We start from the raw sequence: 7611 nt of genomic DNA, 5'->3' as shown, positions 1-7611 counted from the left end.
AAAGGTCGGCAAATCGGAGCGTAGCCGTCCTGTTATCCAAGAATGACTTGACGTACGCGTGGAAATTAGCTCCGAGGTTGAGGTCGGAAATGATGTCCACAATGTATTGGTGAGAGAGGTTATCGAATGCTTTCTCGAGATCCATAACGAGAATGGCCTTGGCGTTTCTAATGGGGTCATCAATGATTTGGTGCTTGATTAACATCATGGTGTCTTGAGTAGATAGACCGGGTCTAAATTCGATGAGAGTGTGTGGTAACAGTCCCTTGTTTTCGAGGAATCTGGAAACTCTGTTCTGAACGGCGTGTTCCGCAGCCTTACCCCCGCACGACGTGAGTGATATGGGTCTGAGGTTCTCGACACCCGAGGGCTTGTTGGGCTTTGGTATGAGAACCGTGGTGGCGTTATTCCATTCCGGCGGGACCCTACCGGAAGCCCAGACCTGATTGATTCTTTCCGCTAGGAACCGGACGGAGTCTTCGTCCATGTTACGAAGAGCCTTGCTACTAATACCGTCCGGACCTGGAGCCGATGTGCCATTCATGTTTTGAAGGACGGTCCTGATTTCTTCCAGGGTGAAGGGTTCGTCGAGATCGGGGTTGTCCGCGCCCGTGTACGGGGAACCGGGTGCCTCGGCCTCGTTTTCGTGGCTGCTCGAGAGTGGCATGTATCTCTCGGCACGTCTTGCCATAAATTCCGGCTCGTTGGAGTTTTTCAGTTCGCGTTTCGCTATATTGTCAGCCGCCTTGGTCTGGGAGCTCCTGGTTTGACCTTTGTTAAGAAGGTGTTTGAGCAGGTTCCAGGTTTTTCCCGATGTCATGCTGCCATCGGCTCTTGCGCATACTTCGTCCCATTGTTGGTTGGAGAGTACCACACAGTGATGCTCAATGTTTTTGTTCAGTAGTGCGACCTTTTTCCTAAGTCTTCTATTGAGTCTCTCGGTACGCCATCTCTGAAATATGGATCTTTTCGCTTCCAGCATGTGAGCGAGCTTAGCGTCCATCCAGATTGTCTGGATATCTGTTTCTATTTCTTTGGTAGCGTTGCGTTGCGTCCTCTACGAGTTCTTGCGTCCATTGTTCTAGTGTAGCGGGCTTGTCGGTACGTTCCTTTCTTACCTGTCTAAACGCATCCCAATCCGTGTATCTCCATTTTCGTAGTTGTTTCAAGGCGATTGCTATTGACGTTTCCAGAATGTAATGGTCGCTGCCGAGGTCGACACTGGTATGATGCCAGGTGACCCCCTCGGTGTTGAGGACGAACGTGAGATCTGGGGTGTCCCTCGAGACCGAGTTGCCCATCCTGGTGGGGTAGAGCGCAGACGTGATCAGGTTGAGCCCCATCTCTTCCGCATCTGCCTTTGGCGCTGGTGATGCCGTAGCCCTATTCTACGTTTGGGGCGTTGAAATCTCCGGCAATAATCAGTTGGTTGTCCCCGGCTTTGTCCCTGGCCTTCTTCAACAGTTCTCTGAAACTTTGCGTTCTGTGGTTCGGGCTGCTGTACGTGTTGAGTGCTAGTATGCTCTTGGCCTTTTTGCCTTTGGGAAAGACTTCGATGAACAGGTGCTCGCATTTCTGTCCGGATTACTTGTCAATTTCGGCCCACGCGAGCCTTTACTGATAAACGTCGCTACGCCGCTGCAGGCTTTTGTGGGTGGAACGGCAATTGTTTCATATCCCGGAAGTGTGGGTGTGTCGGTGTTCGTCTCTTGAATAATTATGATGTCCGGCTTGTCTGTAGTGTGTCCGATGTGTTGTTGCAGGACCGATTTCTTGTTGCGGAACCCGCGACAATTCCATTGCCAGATTATAAGCTTGCCTAGATTGCTCGTTTGCGCTTGGTGCCTTTCGGCTGGTTCTCGCTTAATTGCCTTCTCCATTTCTGCTTTCTCCTTTGGTTGCGGACTTTACCGCCATTTTGGGTGTGATGATATCGCTTGTTGCAATGTTCCTTCTGACCATGGGTGAGGCGGGTGAGTTGACCGGTGCCATGGAGTGAGTAAAGACGGTTCTCTCGAGACCCTCAATCCTGGCGCCGAAGCCCTTCTCCATCACTTCTACCCTGCTTGTTAGGCCGTCGACCACCTCTACTAGTCTGTCGTTCCGCTTCTTTAGTGACTCGACATCGAATTGGAGTTGACCTAGGGTACTAAGGATCTTGTCCAATTTACCGTCTATGTCCTTGGCAGGCGTGTCGCATTCCGTGGTCTTGGCCTTTCGTTGCTTAATGGCTGGTGTGCCCGCGGGTGGAGTTTGAGTAGCCGTTTCTGATTCCGCTACGCTGGAGGGGTTCGGACTGGGTGAAGTGTCCATGTGCGTGTCCTGTGTGCATTTGGTGTGCCGATTTGCGTTTTAAGCAATCTGTTTTCGTTATCCAGTTCTGTCACTGTGCGCCTGAGTTGAGCGTTCTCGTGCTCGAGTGCTTTGATTCTCTCTAAGATGTCTTTGTGTACATTATTCTCTGGCCGCGCTTGCAAGCTCACCTGAGATTGGTCCCTCAGTGGCCCGCAGTGAGTGGGCAGCGTCCCTGCCGTGGCGGAGGCCTGGCATCCCGTTGTCGCCTTGACTCGCTAGGCCCAGCTGTTGGCTCCGGCCGCGGGTGCGAAACGCACCCCCGATGTGGAGCGGCCCCGGTGTGCGGGAGCGGCTCCTGCGACCTCTGCTGACCGATCGGGATCCCGAACTCCCTCTGGATCTGGAGCGTCCTCTGGGCTCGCGCTGTCCGTCTGGCTGCTGCGCCGCACCTGTGCCGTTTTGCCTTAAAAGACTCGTCGCTTTTTCTCGAAGTTTCTTGGACGCAATGGCTGCCTGCTTGTTCTCGATTCTTCGCTTGCGTACCACGTACGGGACCTGGTATCTGCTCTTGCATTCCTTGCTGGCCGTGGGGTGTTTCTCGCCGCACAGCGCGCAAGAGACTTCACAAGCGTGATCTGCTCCGGGGTCTGGAATGCCGCAGTCCCAGCAAGTGTGCTCCTCCGGTGTGGGGCATACGTCTGCTCGGTGCCCTAGTTTACCACAAGCCTGACGATAGGACGATCTGCTTCCTGTAGAGCGAGCACTCTACCCATGCACTTCCGTACATCACGTGGTTATGAACTTTGTATCCTTCGAAGACCACGATCACCGTCCCGGTTTCCTTAATGCGCTTCGCCGCCAGTGCGAGGGGGTTTCTCTGGTTGACGACGGACTTGGTTATCGTTTCTTGCGTGTGGTGGAGCGGAATGTTGCGAATGACTCCCTTGCACGTGCCGTCCGGTGCAGTCTGGTAGGAGAAGGCCTCGTACGTATGCCCGGCGATGGTGACGCTCTGAATTTTCAAATATCCGTTGACGTTGTTGGGTAGCGGGGAACTCACGGCCATGATGTTCTGTTTGAGGTTGGGGCAAATCGTGTCCCCGTCGCACTGCGTCGGTTCGAGTCCGGCTGCTTCTTGAATGGCCAGCACAATTGCTACGTGTCCGGTTTTGGCGATGTTCAGTCTGCCGCGGATGCGAATTACTACTTTGGCCTCGTTTTGTGGGAGTAAAGGCATTCTACTTGCCTTGATTTCTTTACGAGCCGACAAGGGCTTAGGTGCTTTCTCTCTGGCACCGGAGGCTGCCACGTTGGCAGCCACGTTGAGGCTAGGCTTAGGCTTGGTCGTTCTTCGTGAGGCGATGTCGCACCACCCGTTCCTGACGGACACCTCGTCGATTTCTCGGCTAATCACTTCGTAATTCATTGTAGTGCCGTTGGCAAGACTTGGGTAGATGTCTCTGTGCCGGCAATGAAACAGAAATGACGTCATTTTCGTTCACAAAGGCGCGAAATTTGTTCTGGTGGTCTGCCATTAGGGTGGTATCTTGAAATGCCCCGCAACTCGACTCGATGGGTGTTTCGAGCTGCCGGCGCGGAAAGCGACGCAGCAAAACGTCGGCCGCGCGGGTGTCGAATCACACGCCTGAACAGAACATCGTTTCTTTGGAGGCCGAATAAATATTTGGGCGTAGAGTGCTGATCGCATTGTAAGGCGCCAAGCCCGCCGCCCAGCGCAACCGCACGAAAACAGCTACAGTAAGCAATTATAAAAAAAGAATTAGAATTTACAAAAGCGCGTTAAAGATCTCTTGTTGGTCAAAATTAATCCGGAGGCCCCCACTAAAGAATGCAATCCAATTAGGAATTTTATTTTCTTTGAATCAAACTATTTCTCGCTTAAATAGAAAAAAAAAAGCTTTTTTCTTCCTTAATGTTCGTTCCCTCACATCGTCGTGCTTCAGTTGCTGCTGCTATAACCACCCTTGCTGATGTCGGTGAAAATCGGTTCTGAACCGCTTTTCGGCCGAAGTTCGCGACTTATTTGGATCGACCTTGCAGAATTCACGACTTGTGCACGATGTGGAGCCGCCAACGTTTTATTTCGTGATGAACTGCGTCTACGGACACCGGATGCGTACTGTGGCATACACACGTAGGAACGCGCTCCATTTGGTTGAACTTATTGCACAGTCCGATGACCACTGAGGCTAACTTTTTTTAGCTACACTACGTACAGGCTGGTGTAGGCGAGTGTAGTGCCGGGCAGAGGCTATGACGCCGTGTTCTGCACTTCGCTCGTTGGACTGTAGCCAATCAGAGCAGACAACGCGCCGTCTTGTGCATCAGCTGACGAAAAGCGCCTGGCTTCGCACTTACTACTGGCTGCGTATATGTCTTTGCCTGAAACTAAACGCCAATGTACGAGTTTCCTTCCATTCAACAAACATACACAAATTGCAGCGAAATACATCGCGAATGCGCAGTGCGCGAAGACAAATCACCAATGCGCGTAGTCTGAAACAGCCCGCTACATCTGCAAGATAATTTTATCTTCTTAGAAGATTAGCTAACCTTCCTCTGTGAGACATGGTCACGCCAGTCCTTTGCTAGCGTCCTTGCAGCGAATATTCACTACCGTCGCTATATCAGCGCAGACAGTCGCAGACGAAATAGCGTCACGCGTTTGCAACGCCAGCCTGCTTGTTTGTTGTCTGCTGCCTACACTCATCAAAACCAGTGTAGAAAGTAATTTTCATGCTGCACTGCAGCTATAAAAAATAGCTTCGTGTAGGTGGGCGGAGCTACACTGTGCTACACCAAGTAAAATAAAGAATGGCGACTTCCTGCGCTAGCTACACTCGTGTAGCCAGTGTAGGTTAAAAAAAGAAAGAAGCCCTGCCGATTGCGCGCCAGCACTAAATATAGCCCTGTGCATACAGACTGTGGTCGACACTTCACAGTAAGCACGGCGTCGGACTATCGCCGAACGTAGTACACGGCCAGGAGCCACTTCACGGCTTCCAAGAAACAGAACGGCGCCATTTGTGCACGGCAAAGCACGCCCGCCACCGGGCTTTATCTCTGGCCTAAACCCTGTCAGGCTAAAGCCACACCGCCACGCCAGCTGCTATCTGTGCTATCGATAAACCCACGGAGGCAACTGAAGCGCGCTATCTTCGGGCCGGAGGCAGTGAATATCGATTCTCGAGTTGAATTCCGGTGGCACGGAAAAATCCCTCTCCACCGGCCAGGAGTGCATTTCACGTGAACACGGGCTCATCCGCTCTCATCTTTGTAGGTATTCAAGTGCCTTTCACTTGTCCCCAGAAGCCTTGTACGATACTTCCGATACCTTTTTCGGCTTTATACAGATTTTAGAAACGCGTATACGCTATCATATATGCAAGTGACCCCTTTTTTCTCTTTATCCTGTCGAGTCCATGCCTATCTTTATGCACAGTAATGATCAACGTCCCAACACCCACTCGACGGCACGTATTTCGTTCGCAATGCTTAACCGCAAAGCTTGCTACGCGCGAGGTGACATGTGACAAGACAGTTCGGTATAGGCCAGGCGAAGTAACACGACAGCATTAGCAGCGTCAACACATCCAAGCGTGCATGAAAAGCGTACATACACACTGCAGCTGCCACGTCATGCATGTGGAGCGCAAGAGGTCGCAGGTTCAATTCCTGTGACTCGTGACTTAGGATCGGTTTCAAACATCCTGGGTCGATATTTAAAAAAAAAAATTGACAGTCGCTTAAGTAGTCTTACGTGACATGAATGACAAAACATGACGTCTCTAATTGGTTACGTCCATGATGCCTGACGTTATACATTGTCACGTGTCCTTCCCAACTCTACCTTAATCCACCTTGCTCTAATTTGCACAAACCTCCTTATGACGACGCATTAGCTCGGGGGCTTCTATCTAAACACACAGGAAAGGAGAAATCGTTTTCCTCGGCAACCACTGCACCAGATTTGATGTTTTTTTTTTGCATTTAAAAGAAAGTGACTGATCTAGCGACTGTAGGAAGCGGATACTTTATTTAGGCCGCTGATGTCTTTGTAAACTTGTCAAAGATCGCAAATTTTTGAGAAAACAAAACTATGAAGTTTAGAACTCGAACTCAGCAATGAAGAACGATATAGCAAGTGTGTAAATTGCATCTAATAGCACATCTAAAGCAGACAAATTTGATGTATCATACATGTTTCACAAGTACACCACTAATATGCGAGTACCACTTTTGCAAAACACTCGTGAACATTGTAATAAATTCACATAAGACAAATTAATATATCAAATTTGTCCGCTTTCGACGTTCCGATGGATGCATTTACAGAACGGCGATATACGTTTTAGATGCAGAGGGACAAGTTTGTAAAAAACGGGCTTTTCATTTTTTTTAAGCACACAATTATATGAAAATTCTTGCAAAGAAATGGAGGCCATGAATCGAAATTCCGCTTCTTACAGCCACTAGAATTTCAGTTTTTCTCTCAAGTGCCGTAAATTTTATTAAGATCAACCCAAGAATTCTCAGAGAAGCATTTCTGCGTTTGCCATGTATTTTAATAGGCGGTGTAGGCGTTGTCGAGCTGAAGTCTCCTCTTAATCCACCTTCACCTTAATTCACTTTACTCCACCCTCAGTCACTTTTTACTCTAAGTTGTTCTAACCTTAATTAACTTCACTCTAATTGACATTAATTACCCATAATTACTACTAATGCACATTGTTCTACCATTTACTATCTTCTGTATTACTGTTGACGTTGTACAGCACGCTGATGACATCACATTTACTTTTGGTACCATTCGTTGCGAAACAGAGGTTATTGGCTTTTCTGCCTCATGGGATGTGTAATGCTCTTGCATTAAAAAAGAAGAACGCGTCCCGTCCACGGATGTGAATACGCGACTACGCGTCGCGCGAGGGACGTACGCCGGCCCACACGGCTCTTGGCGTCGGACACCGACATTTCGGTTCCCTTGGCGCAGCTAGCGCTCCCTTTCGTTATCTGCAGCAGACATCCGACGGTCCCGCCTCACGGGCAATCCGAGAAAGTGATCGAAGCGCAGTGCGCGCAGCAGGAGCCAAGTACGAAGCACGCTTCAAGATAACATGTACAGCAACGCTCCATCTGCACTTTGATTTAACAATAACTCAGGTGCACTCGACAGTGCCCGTGCAACAGGTTCGCAAGGTACCTTAAACAGTCACCCCGTGGATCGCACCCGCAAGCACAGTGACAGTATATAGTAGTAATTGGTTGTTTATATTAAATAACTAGATAAATAAA

Source organism: Dermacentor albipictus, chromosome 6 (assembly GCF_038994185.2).
Source record: "Dermacentor albipictus isolate Rhodes 1998 colony chromosome 6, USDA_Dalb.pri_finalv2, whole genome shotgun sequence".
Taxonomy (NCBI): Eukaryota; Metazoa; Arthropoda; class Arachnida; order Ixodida; family Ixodidae; genus Dermacentor; species Dermacentor albipictus.
The sequence above is the reverse complement of the archived record's forward strand: the minus strand, read 5'-3'. Positions refer to the sequence as shown.